The sequence below is a fragment of the Oncorhynchus tshawytscha genome, linkage group LG29, assembly GCF_018296145.1.
Source record: "Oncorhynchus tshawytscha isolate Ot180627B linkage group LG29, Otsh_v2.0, whole genome shotgun sequence".
Classification (NCBI taxonomy): Eukaryota; Metazoa; Chordata; class Actinopteri; order Salmoniformes; family Salmonidae; genus Oncorhynchus; species Oncorhynchus tshawytscha.
The window spans coordinates 18,122,714-18,137,204 of NC_056457.1; positions in this window are offsets into that span (position 1 = coordinate 18,122,714).

Consider the following 14,491-nt stretch of genomic DNA (forward strand, 5'->3'; position numbering starts at 1 on the left):
CAATGATAGAGATCATACTGCTGGTGTCCTTTACAAAGGAGGGGAGCTGTTCTGCGAGTGGTCTAATAAAAAAGTCAACAAAAGTAGATAGAGGATCAACACTCAACATAAAAATGGACATTATAACTCCTAAAAAGATACATGGACTGTATATAATATTATAAAGATAACTGTATTAAAGAAAAGGGAAACAGTGACCAATAGATTTGATCATCAGTCAGGCTATTTACACTTACTTCACCAACTTCCTGTCTTGTTTCAAACCACTGTCTCCAGCTAAGTTTGTGTCTCTCAAGCAATCAACCATTTAAATGTATTTATAGAGCCCTTTTTACAACAGCAGTTGTCACAAAATGCTTATACAGAAACCGAGCCTAAAACCCCAGAGAGCAAGCAATGCAGTCATAGTTGACTTTATATGGCTTTAAACTGCCTTCAGTTGCAGGTGAATCTGCTATAGCTTGTGGAACCCACACTTTTAATCAGTTAAGCACTTTTCACACCAGAAAATTCAACAAATATCCAAATAATTGAGTTGCACAAAGTTAGAAATAAAAAAATCTGCCAATAGAAAACAAATACTCAATACATACTGTACATCCCAAAACTACTTCAAATGCACTTTTCTTATGTACTTGTGCGTAAACCCTATCTAGGTCGTTAACTGGAGGTTCCTGGGCCCCTCCCGGTCACACTGACTTCAGCATAGTCACTCTCCTGCCCCTGTTCCCGGTCCAAGGCTGCAGCTGGGATCTCTGAGCCGAAGTTTGGAGAAGTCTATCTCATTGTTTCAATGCAGAATTATAATGTTTTGGTCATTGAGATGAATAACATTGACATGTACAGTCAGTGACTTGACCCATTACTTTAGACAGGACATTCCCTTTGAACAGATGCTCATTGTGGCCACTGCTCTCACGAAGGGGCAACGGTGGGCTTTACTATATACACTTGTTATTGTTTTTTTCTGGGTCAATGTGTCTGCTGATTATGAAAAGATGGAGCAACATGTTTATTTTAGAATATCTGTTTGCAGCTGGGGGTGGTGCAGGGCCTAGAGCTGAAGTTTGAGATGGGAGTGGAGCTGGGCCTGGAGCTGGAACTGGGTCTGTGGTTGGTGCTGGATCTGGGCCTTTAACTGGAGGTTGGGCTGAGGCTGGAGCTGGAGCTGAGGCTGGAGCTAAGGCTGGAGCTGGAGGTCAGACTGGAGCTGGAGCTGAGGCTGGAGCTAAGGCTGAGGCAGGAGGTTGGGCTGGAGCTGAGGCTGGAGGTGGAGATTGGGCTGAGGCTGGAGACTTCCGACTAGCTTGGAAAGACAGTACCGTGCAGTACCGAAGAGCCCTTACTGCTGCTTGATCATCCTATTTTTCTAACTTAATTGAGGAAAATAAGAACAATCCGAAATTCCTTTTTGATACTGTCGCAAAGCTAACTAAAAAGCAGCATTCCCCAAGAGAGGATGGCTTTCACTTTAGCAGTGATAAATTCATGAACTTCTTTGAGGAAAAGATTATGATTATTAGAAAGCAAATTACGGACTCCTCTTTAAATCTGCGTATTCCTTCAAAGCTCAGTTGTCCTGAGTCTGCACAACTCTGCCAGGACCTAGGATCAACAGAGACGCTCAAGTGTTTTAGTACTATATCTCTTGACACAATGATGAAAATAATCATGGCCTCTAAACCTTCAAGCTGCATACTGGACCCTATTCCAACTAAACTACTGAAAGAGCTGCTTCCTGTGCTTGGCCCTCCTATGTTGAACATAATAAACAGCTCTCTATCCACCGGATGTGTACCAAACTCACTAAAAGTGGCAGTAATAAAGCCTCTCTTGAAAAAGCCAAACCTTGACCCAGAAAATATAAAAAACTATCGGCCTATATCGAATCTTCCATTCCTCTTAAAAATGTTTGAAAAGGCTGTTGCGCAGCCTTCCTGAAGACAAACAATGTATACGAAATGCTTCAGTCTGGTTTTAGACCCCATCATAGCACTGAGACTGCACTTGTGAAGGTGGTAAATTACATTTTAATGGCATCGGACCGAGGCTCTGCATCTGTCCTCGTGCTCCTAGACCTTAGTGCTGCTTTTGATACCATCGATCACCACATTCTTTTGGAGAGATTGGAAACCCAAATTGGTCTACACGGACAAGTTCTGGCCTGGTTTAGATCTTATCTGTCGGAAAGATATCAGTTTGTCTCTGTGAATGGTTTGTCCTCTGACAAATCAACTGTAAATTTCGGTGTTCCTCAAGGTTCCATTTTAGCACCACTATTGTTTTCACTATATATTTTACCTCTTGGGGATGTCATTCGAAAACATAATGTTAACTTTCACTGCTATGCGGATGACACACAGCTGTACATTTCAATGAAACATGGTGAAGCCCCAAAATTGCCATTGCTAGAAGCATGTGTTTCAGACATAAGGAAGTGGATGGCTGCAAACTTTCTACTTTTAAATTCGGACAAAACAGAGATGCTTGTTCTAGGTCCCAAGAAACAAAGAGATCTTCTGTTGAATCTGACAATTAATCTTAATGGTTGTACAGTCGTCTCAAATAAAACTGTGAAGGACAAGACGCAGGCCTCCTAATTGTCCCTAGAATTTCTAAGCAAACAGCTGGAGGCAGGGCTTTCTCCCATAGAGCTCCATTTTTATGGAACGGTCTGCCTACCCATGTCAGAGACGCAAACTCGGTCTCAACCTTTAAGTCTTTACTGAAGACTCATCTCTTCAGTGGGTCATATGATTGAGTGTAGTCTGGTCCAGGAGTGGGAAGGTGAACGGAAAGGCTCTGGAGCAAAAGAACCGCCCTTGCTGTCTCTGTCTGGCCGGTTCTCCTCTTTCCACTGGGATTCTCTGCCTCTAACCCTATTACAGGGCCTGAGTCACTGGCTTACTGGGGCTCTCTCATGCCGTCCCTGGAAGGGGTGCGTCACCTGAGTGGGTTGATTCACTGATGTGGTCATCCTGTCTGGGTTGGCGCCCCCCCTTGGGTTGTGCCATGGCGGAGATCTTTGTGGGCTATACTCAGCCTTGTCTCAGGATGGTACGTTGGTGGTTGAAGATATCCCTCTAGTGGTGTGGGGGCTGTGCTTTGGCAAAGTGGGTGGGGTTATATCCTTCCTGTTTGGCCCTGTCCGGGGGTGTCCTCAGATGGGGCCACAGTGTCTCCTCACCCCTCCTGTCTCAGCCTCCAGTATTTATGCTGCAGTAGTTTATGTGTCGGGGGGCTAGGGTCAGTTTGTTATATCTGGAGCACTTCTCCTGTCCTATCAAATCAAATCAAATGTTATTTGTCACATACACATGGTTAGCAGATGTTAATGCGAGTGTAGCGAAATGCTTGTGCTTCTAGTTCCGACAATGCAGTAATAACCAACAAGTAATCTAACTAACAATTCCAAAACTACTGTCTTATACACAGTGTAAGGGGATAAGAATATGTACATAAGGATATATGAATGAGTGATGGTACAGAGCAGCATAGGCAAGATACAGTAGATGGTATCGAGTACAGTATATACATATGAGTATGTAAACAAAGTGGCATAGTTAAAGTGGCTAGTGATACAAGTATTACATAAGGATGCAGTCGATGATATAGAGTACAGTATATACGTATGCATATGAGATGAATAATGTAGGGTAAGTAACATTATATAAGGTAGCATTGTTTAAAGTGGCTAGTGATATATTTACATCATTTCCCATCAATTCCCATTATTAATTAAAGTGGCTGGAGTTGAGTCAGTGTCAGTGTCAGTGTGTTGGCAGCAGCCACTCAATGTTAGTGGTGGCTGTTTAACAGTCTGATGGCCTTAAGATAGAAGCTGTTTTTCAGTCTCTCGGTCCCAGCTTTGATGCACCTGTACTGACCTCGCCTTCTGGATGATAGCGGGGTGAACAGGCAGTGGCTCGGGTGGTTGATGTCCTTGATGATCTTTATGGCCTTCCTGTAACATCGGGTGGTGTAGGTGTCCTGGAGGGCAGGTAGTTTGCCCCCGGTGATGCGTTGTGCAGACCTCACTACCCTCTGGAGAGCCTTACGGTTGAGGGCGGAGCAGTTGCCATACCAGGCGGTGATACAGCCCGCCAGGATGCTCTCGATTGTGCATCTGTAGAAGTTTGTGAGTGCTTTTGGTGACAAGCCGAATTTCTTCAGCCTCCTGAGGTTGAAGAGGCGCTGCTGCGCCTTCTTCACGATGCTGTCTGTGTGAGTGGACCAATTCAGTTTGTCTGTGATGTGTATGGCGAGGAACTTAAAACTTGCTACCCTCTCCACTACTGTTCCATCGATGTGGATAGGGGGTGTTCCCTCTGCTGTTTCCTGAAGTCCACAATCATCTCCTTAGTTTTGTTGACGTTGAGTGTGAGGTTATTTTCCTGACACCACACTCCGAGGGCCCTCACCTCCTCCCTGTAGGCCGTCTTGTCGTTGTTGGTAATCAAGCCTACCACTGTTGTGTCGTCCGCAAACTTGATGATTGAGTTGGAGGCGTGCGTAGCCACGCAGTCGTGGGTGAACAGGGAGTACAGGAGAGGGCTCAGAACGCACCCTTGTGGGGCCCCAGTGTTGAGGATCAGCGGCGAGGAGATGTTGTTGCCTACCCTCACCACCTGGGGGCGGCCCGTCAGGAAGTCCAGTACCCAGTTGCACAGGGCGGGGTCGAGACCCAGGGTCTCGAGCTTGATGACAAGCTTGGAGGGTACTATGGTGTTGAATGCCAAGCTGTAGTCGATGAACAGCATTCTCACATAGGTATTCCTCTTGTCCAGATGGGTTAGGGCAGTGTGCAGTGTGGTTGAGATTGCATCGTCTGTGGACCTATTTGGGCGGTAAGCGAATTGGAGTGGGTCTAGGGTGTCAGGTAGGGTGGAGGTGATATGGTCCTTGACTATTCGGTGTCCTGTGTGAATTTAAGTGTGCTTTCTCTAATTCTCTCTTTCTCTCTTTCTTTCTCTCTCTCGGAGGACCTGAGCCCTAGGACCATGCCCCAGGACTACCTGACATGATGACTCCTTGCTGTCCCCAGTCCACCTGGCAGTGCTGCTGCTCCAGTTTCAACTGTTCTGCCTTATTATTATTCGACCATGCTGGTCATTTATGAACATTTGAACATCTTGGCCATGTTCTGTTATAATCTCCACCCGGCACAGCCAGAAGAGGACTGGCCACCCCACATAGCCTGGTTCCTCTCTAGGTTTCTTCCTAGGTTTTGGCCTTTCTAGGGAGTTTTTCTTAGCCACCGTGCTTCTACACCTGCATTGCTTGCTGTTTGGGGTTTTAGGCTGGGTTTCTGTACAGCACTTTGAGATATCAGCTGATGTACGAAGGGCTATATAAATACATTTGATTTGATTTTGAAGCTGGAGGGTGGGCTGAGGCTAGAGCTGGAGGTTGGGCTGAAGCTGGAGGGTGGGCTGAGGCTGGAGCTGGAGGTTGGGCTGATGCTGGAGGGTGGGCTGAGACTGTAGCTGGAGGTTTGGCTGAGACTGGAGCTGGAGGTTGAGCTGCACCAGGACCTGTGTCTTATTCTCCGGTTGGTAATAATATATGCATGTACACTGAGTATACAAAACATTAAGGACACCAGCTCTTTTCATGACATAGACTGACCAGGTGAATACAGGTGAAAGCTATGAGCCTTAATTGATGTCACATGTTAAATCCACTTCAATCAGTGTAGATGAGGGGGAAGAGACCGGTTAAAGAAGGATTTCTAAGCCTTGAGACAATTGAGACATGGATTGTGTATGTGTCATTCAGAGGGTGAATGGGCAAGACACATTATTTAAGTGCCTTTGTACAGGGTATGGTAGTAGGTGCCAGGCGCACCGTTTTGTGCCAAAAATGGCAATGCTGCTGGGTTTTTCACACTCAAAAGTTTCACATGTGTATCAAGAACGGTCCACCACTCAAAGGACATCCAGCCAACTTTACACAACTGTGGGAAGCATTGGAGTCAACGTGGGCCAGCATCCTTGTTGAACACTTTCGACACGTTGTAGAGTCAAATCAAATCAAATTGTATATGTCACATGCGCCGAATACAACAGGTGTAGAACTTACCGTGAAATGCTTACTGACAAGCCCTTAACCATCAATGTGGTTTTAAGAAAATAGAGTTAAGACAATATCTACTAAATAAACGAAAGTAAAAAGTAACACAAAAAAATAACAATAACGAGGCTATATATAGGGGATACCCATACCGAGTCACTGTGGGGGGGTACAGGTCCATGCCCCGACAAATTGAGGCTGTTCTGAGGGCCAAGGGAGGGGGGTGCAACTCAATATTAGGAAGGTGTTCCTAATGTTTGGAATACTAAGTGTATATTTTGTCCCAATAGAATTCACACGTACACACAGACATTCATTCTTCGACCACTTTCATCTTCTGAATCACTGTCCTCTGATTCACTGTCCTTCTCTACATCTGTGCTGACCGAGCCATCACCAGTCAACAGTGAAATTATTCTGTGCTCCATTTTATCTGGGAGCAGCACAGAGGCACCCAGGTGAAAGCGTGTTGGCTCAGCCTCACACTGCCCAAGAGAAGACCCAGGTGAAAGAGTGTTGGCTCAGCCTCACACTGCCCAAGAGAAGACCCAGGTGAAAGCGTGTTGGCTCTGCCTCACACTGCCGAAGAGAAGACCCAGGTGAAAGCGTGTTGGCTCTGCCTCACACTGCCCAAGAGAAGACCCAGGTGAAAGCGTGTTGGCTCTGCCTCACACTGCCGAAGAGAAGACCCAGGTGAAAGCGTGTTGGCTCTGCCTCACACTGCCGAAGAGAAGACCCAGGTGAAAGCGTGTTGGCTCAGCCTCACACTGCCCAAGAGAAGACCCAGGTGAAAGCATGTTGGCTCGGCCTCACACTGCCCAAGAGAAGACCCAGGTGAAAGCGTGTTGGCTCAGCCTCACACTGCCCAAGAGAAGACCCAGGTGAAAGCATGTTGGCTCAGTCTCACACTGCCCAAGAGAAGACCCAGGTGAAAGCGTGTTGGCTCAGCCTCACACTGCCCAAGAGAAGACCCAGGTGAAAGCATGTTGGCTCGGCCTCACACCGCTGAAGAGAAGCAAGGGCCTCTTTAAAAAGCCCAGCTCTCGCTGGCAATACAAAATGCCATTTTGTAGGTCTGCCTGTATAAGGTGCCTCTCCTCCGCTGCCCGAAGGCAAATGTTATGCAGCATCACTGCACGCTACTTTGCCTGGAGCAGACTGTCCCCCAAGCTGTTGGACACCTGGGACGAGACTGGATGGTCTTGCTGGAGAACATCCACGTACTCCAGTCGTGGGTGTAATTGAGGTGACTTGTTCCTTCCATTGTAGGCATTGATCTGCTGTTTTATTCGCTCCGTGTCCGCTGGACTGCACTTCCGGCGTCGACAGAGACGGCCACCTCGCTTTGCGTTCTGAGGAAACTATGCAGTATTTTGTTTTTTTTAAATGTGTTTTTTCTTACATTGTTACCCCAGGAAATCGTAGGTTTTATTACATACAGTCGGGAGGAACTATTGGATAAAAGAGCAACGTCAACTCACCAACATTACGACCAGGAATACGACTTTCCCGAAGCAGATCCTCTGTTTGGACCACCACCCAGGACAATGGATCGGATCCCAGCCGGCAACCCAAAACTTACTCCTGCCAGGTAAGGAACAACGTCCTCTTGTCTGTGAGGGTCTCCCTTATCTGACGGGTCCAAACTTCCACGTCTGACTGTGTGCTGCCTACGACACAATCAAGGGCCTAATTCAATCTATTGCCGAACAAAATAAACCACACTGGCAGTTGTGCTGAGTTCTACATGTGCAATGCTCACAAATCAATCAAATGTATTTTATAAAGCCCTTTTTACATCAGCACTTAGTTGTAAAACAGCATCACAAAATGCTTTACAGATACCCAGCCTAAAACCCCAAAGAGCAAACAATGCAAAGGCAGAAGTACAATACAAGTGGTTCATGGGGTGCATGCTTGTCAGACTGATGTATAATCAGAAGAGAATGGAGCACACAAAAACACTTTCTAATGTTCTTAGATGACCAGCAGGGTCGGGTAAAAACCATAATGGCTATAAAGGGTGCAAACATTTCAAGACTCTAGGGTCAGATGGCTTTCCTTTTTAAGGAAGTCAAGGTTAATGGGTTGTGGGGGCTAGTAACTTTCCGTTTACCTTCCCACCCATGGGCCAGACTACATTCAATCCTAGGACTGACAGAAGAGAGACGAAAACTATTGAGAATGGTTGCAGACTGTATTGCCACCCCTATTTGCCATGTCTATTTGCCAAAGCCTAAAGGAGTGTGTGTGTGTGTCCACAGGCGTGGAAGGAAGCTAAAGTAATTACACTACCTAAAAATAGTAAAGCAGCCTTTGCTAGCTCTAACAGCCGCCAAATCAGTTAGCTGCCTTTTCTTAGTAAATTAATGGAAGAGAATTGTGTTTGAACAAATACAATGCTATTTTTTAAAGAACAAGTTAACTACTGACTTTCAGCACGCATATAGGTAAGGGCACTCAATTTGTACTGCACTGACTCAGATGACTGTTGATTGGATAAAATAAATGGATAATAAGATAATAATTGAAGCTATATTATTAGATTTCAGTGCAGCCTTTGATGTTATTGATTACAATTTGTTAATTGAAAAAAACTCACCACTTACCATCACATGGTTGAAGAGTTGCTTATCCAATATAAGCTTCTTTAACATCAGATATGTACAGTGCGGTATCCCTCAGGGTAGTTAGCATGGGCCGTTAATATTCTCTATTTTTACAAATGACTTGCCACTTGTCTTAAAATAGGCTAAAATTACTATGTATGCTGATGATTGCGCACTCTACACATCAGCACCTACAGCCAGTGAGCTCACTGAGACGCTTAAAAAGGAGTTAGAATCCGTGTCAGAATGGGTAATTAACAATAAACTGGTCTTAAATACATCTAAAAGCATTCTCTTAGACCTAAACCATGGGCATAAAGGGTGTGACCATTGTGCAAGTTGAAGAAGCCGAACTCCTAGAAGTAACATTGGATGGTCAGTTATAGTGGTCGAGTCATATTGACAAAGTTGTTGTGAAGATGGGGAGAGGTACAGTATGCCTGTTGTAAAAGACCTAGCAAAGTTGCAGCTGGCTCAAAACAAAGCAGAACACATTGCCCTTAACTGTACACACAGTACTAACATCAACAACATGCATGATAGTCTTTCATGGTTGAGGGTTGATGAGAAATGTACTACTTCTCTTCTAGTCTTTTTAAGAAACATTTGGGTGTTGAAAATGCCTGACCACTTGTATAATCTATTTGCATACATTTCAAACAGACACCACCAGACACCCAAAACAAAAACAGATATAATGCGCAGCTCAGTTATGTATAGAACCATGTCACCGTGGAATGCTCTGCCACAAGAGGTTACTCAGGAAAAAAGCAAGTTTTGCTTTAAAAAACAGAGAAAAATATCTAATGTAACTGTACTGTATCTAGTATTTCTGTTGTCTCTGTGTATTTCCTATATATATATATATATATATATACACTGCTCAAAAAAATAAAGGGAACACTAAAATAACACATCCTAGATCTGAATGAATGAAATATTCTTATTAAATACTTTTTTCTTTATATAGTTGAATGTGCTGACAACAAAATCACACAAAATGTATCAATGGAAATCAAATTTATCAACCCATGGAGGTCTGGATTTGGAGTCACACTCAAAATTAAAGTGGAAAACCACACTACAGGCTGATCCAACTTTGATGTAATGTCCTTAAAACAAGTCAAAATGAGGCTCAGTAGTGTGTTTGGCCTCCACGTGCCTGTAGGACCTCCCTACAACGCCTGGGCATGCTCCTGATGAGGTGGTGGATGGTCTCCTGAGGGATCTCCTGCCAGACCTGGACTAAAGCATCCACCAACTGCTGGACAGTCTGTGGTGCATCGTGGCGTTGGTGGATGGAGAGAGACATGATGTCCCAGATGTCCCAGATGTGCTCAATTGGATTCAGGTCTGGGGAACGGGCGGGCCAGTCCATAGCATCAATGCCTTCCTCTTGCAGGAACTGCTGACACACTCCAGCCACATGAGGTCTAGCATTGTCTTGCATTAGGAGGAACCCAGGGCCAACCGCACCAGCATATGGTCTCACAAGGGGTCTGAGGATCTCATCTCGGTACCTAATGGCAGTCAGGCTACCTTTGGCAAGCACATGGAGGGCTGTGCGGCCCCCCAAAGAAATGCCACCCCACACCATGACTGACCCACAGCCAAACCGGTAATGCTAGAGGATGTTGCAAGCAGCAGAACGTTCTCCACGGCGTCTCCAGACTCTGTCACGTCTGTCACATGTGCTCAGTGTGAACCCGCTTTCATCTGTGAAGAGCACAGGGTGCCAGAGGCGAATTTGCCACTCTTGGTGTTCTCTGGCAAATGCCAAACGTCCTGCATGGCGTCGGGCCCTCATACCACCCTCATGGAGTCTGTTTCTGACCGTTTGAGCAGACACATGCACATTTGTGGCCTGCTGGAGGTCATTTTGCAGGGCTCTGGCAGTACCCCTCCTGCTCCTCCTTGCACAAAGGCGGAGGTAGCGGTCCTGCTGCTGGGTTGTTGCCCTCCTACGGCCTCCTCCACGTCTCCTGATGTACTGGTCTGTCTCCTGGTAGCGCCCCCATGCTCTGGACACTACGCTGACAGACACAGCAAACCTTCTTGCCACATCTCGCATTGATGTGCCATCCTGGATGAGCTGCACTACCTGAGCCACTTGTGTGGGTTGTAGACTCTGTCTCATGCTACCACTAGAGTGAAAGCACCGCCAGCATTCAAAAGTGACCAAAACATCAGCCAGGAAGCATAGGAACTGAGAAATGGTCTGTGGTCACCACCTGCAGAACCACTCCTTTATTGGGGGTGTCTTGCTAATTGCCTATAATTTCCACCTGTTGTCTATTCCATTTGCACAACAGCATGTCAATCAGTGTTGCTTCCTAAGTGGACAGTTTGATTTCACAGAAGTGTGATTGACTTGGAGTTACATTGAGTTGTTTAAGTGTTCCCTTTATTTTTTTGAGCAGTGTATATACAGTATATATATATATATGATATATAAAAAACTCTTGTTTTTTTATATATATATTTTTTGGTGTAATATCTTATGTTGTTCTTGTCTATTACTGTTCTGTACTTTGTCATGTATTTGTACGCTTGATGTGGTTCCCAGGAAGAGTAGCTGCTACATGTGCTGTAGCTAATGGCAATCCTAATGAACTAAACTATGACATAATCATCAGTGAAAACATAATGACAGAATGATCTACAGGATCCGATGACTAAATCTTACATAAAACGTTAAGCGTCATGGTATGTTCAGATGTCTTGCCCCTACTGGACTGACTGCAGTACAAGTGATTTTATTATCCTAATGAAGGTGTGAAGGTCACCATGGATAAAACGGATTTGGTTTGGTCTGGATTCTCCTGCAGTTCGTGCTCAGGTGTAAACAGGGTTCGGAGAGTCCAAGTCAGCTCAGGGTGGTGTTCGAGACAAAATGCGACAGCAGAGCAGTTAAAAATGACTAGGGTCCCGTCCTTCACCTCACCTGAGATAGTAATGATGGGACTGGGAGGCAAATCTGTAATACATTGCAGATACTGTAAACATATTTTAAACTGACAGCCAAACTGTCCACTTGTTCTTATTCTACTTGTATCATTTAGTGCAAGGACTGGAATCTCAAATGGTAATAATAGTTGACTTACCTTTAAATAGTCTCTTATGTCTGACAGCTATACGGTCTGTTGTGTTGAATGGTTTACTCTCAAGTAGGAAGTAGCTATTATTATAACTGGTGGTTACATCGAAGATGACCGTGATGAAGTTATTCTGGGACAATGTTTCCCTTGATAGCTGTTGTCTGTCTTACTACTGTTAAATATTACATTGTCCAGACTGCCACCAAAGTACGGTGATTATTTAATCCACACTCCGGAGGTAAGTATTGTGCTGTTAAATGTATAGTGATCTTGAGGAACATCAAATGCACATGGGATTTGCACACAGGAGCCACTCAGTTCATCCAATTTATCTGGCATTAAGGTGATCAAATGTCTTTGGTCAAAACAGGCCAAACCACCTGCAATATCAAGGTCAGGGAGGTGATGTGATCTTTTCAGTACGGTCTCTCCCAATAATCTGCCTCTACAGCAAAATATATGAATTTATTTCAATGTATGAGTGATTCCTGATATGTCGTGACATCATGCCCTAGACTGGAGCATGCACATATATGGAGCAAATAATAAGAATGTATTTGAATTCAGAAGATGGCATTGCTAACACCATGCCCAAACCGGACAAGCACATGCGTCCGCAAATTGATTTTGTCCCCCCAACAACGAACGCGATCGCGACACGTAGGTTGAAATATCAAAACAAACTCTGAACCAATTATATTAATTTGGGAACAGGTCAAAAAGCATTAAACATTTATGGCAATTTAGCTAGCTTGCAGTTGCTAGCTAATTTGTCCTATTTAGATAGCTGGCTTGCTGTTGCTAGCTAATTTGTCCTGGGATATACACATTGTGTCACGAACCTTGCCGAAGATGGTGCCTCTTCCTGTTCGGGCGGTGCTCGGCGGTCGTCGTCGCTGGCCTATTAGCTGCTATCGATTCCCTTTCCGTTTGTTTTTGGTTATTGGGTAATTGGGTACACCTGTTTTGTGTTAGGGTTTGTTTGTAGGTTATTTAAGGGCACTAGGCCCGCTGGGTATTTGTGCGGGCTTGTTTCTTGTTACTCTGTTGGATGGTGTTATTTTGTTCATGTCTTTATTCACCGGACTATTTTTGTCTTGTTGTTTGGACTGGGAACTTGTATACGCCCTGTGTGTTGGCGTGACCGTTTTTGTTGCGCCGGTGAATAAATTTGACAAACGACTGAACCCTGCTCTCTGCGCCTGATTCCACCCACCACTCCTAGTTTATCGTAACACATTGAGTTGTTATTTTACCTGAAATGCACAAGGTCCTCTACTCTGAAAATTAATCCACACATAAAACAGTCAACCGAATCATTTCTAGTCATCTCTCCTCCTTCCGGGTCTTTTCTTCTTTGGACTTTATATGGCGATTGGAAATTAACTTTCATAAGGTGTATTACCACCACCGACCTCCGTTCATCTTTCCATCGCCCACGTGGGTATAACCAATGAGGAGATGGCACGTGGGCAAATGCTTCTAAAAGCCCATGAGGAGCAGGAGAGCCAGGACTGCAGCACGTTCTATGCCACAAATAGAAGCAAGACTCTAATAGAAGCACAGACTCTAGTTGGTGCGCGCGAGCAGTGTGGGTGCAATGATGGAATAAAATGTAAAGTCGGAAGTTTACATACACCTTAGCCAAATACATTTAAACTCAGTTTTTTCACAATTCCTGACATTTAATCCTAGTAAAAATTCCCTGTCTTAGGTCAGTTAGGATCACCACTTTTTTATTTTAAGAATGTGAAATGTCAGAATAATAGAGTGAATGATTTATTTCAGCTTTCATTTCTTTCATCACATTCCCAGTGGGTCAGAAGTTTACATACACTCAATTAGTATTTGGTAGCATTGCCTTTAAATTGTTTAACTTGGGTCAAACGTTTCGGGTAACCTTCCACAAGCTTTCCACAATAAGTTGGGTGAATTTTGGCCCATTCCTCCTGACAGAGCTGGTGTAACTGAGTCAGGTCTGTAGGCCTCCTTGCTCACACATGCTTTTTCAGTTCTGCCCACAAATGTTCTGTAGGATTGAGGTCAGGGTTTTGTGATGGCCACTCCAATACCTTTGTTGTCCTTAAGCCATTTTTCCACAACTTTGGAAGTATGCTTGGGATCATTGTCCATTTGGAAGACCCATTTGCGACCAAGCTTTAACTTTCTGACTGACGTCTTGAGATGTTGCTTCAATATATCCACATAATTTTCCTCCTTCAAGATGCCATCTATTTTGTGAAGTGCATCAGTCCCTCCTGCAGCAAAGCACCCCCACAACATGATGCTGCCACCCCTGTGCTTCACGGTTGGGATGGTGTTCTTTGGCTTGCATGCCTCCCCCTTTTTCCTCCAAACATAATGATGGTCATTATGGCCAAACAGTTCTATTTTTGTTTCATCAGACCAGATGACATTTGTCCTCATGTGTAGTTGCAAACCGTATTCTGGCTTTTGTATGGTGGTTTTGGAGGAGTGGCTTCTTCCTTGCTGAGTGGCCTTTCAGGTTATGTTGATATAGGACTGGTTTTATTGTGGATATCAATACTTTTGTACCCGTTTCCTCCAGCATCTTCACAAGGTCCTTTGCTGTAAGTTCTGGGATTGATTTGCACCAAAGTACGTTCATCTCTAGGAGAAGGAACGTGTCTCCTTCCTGAGCGGTGTGACGGATGCGCGGTCCCATGGTGTTTATACTTGCATACTATTGTT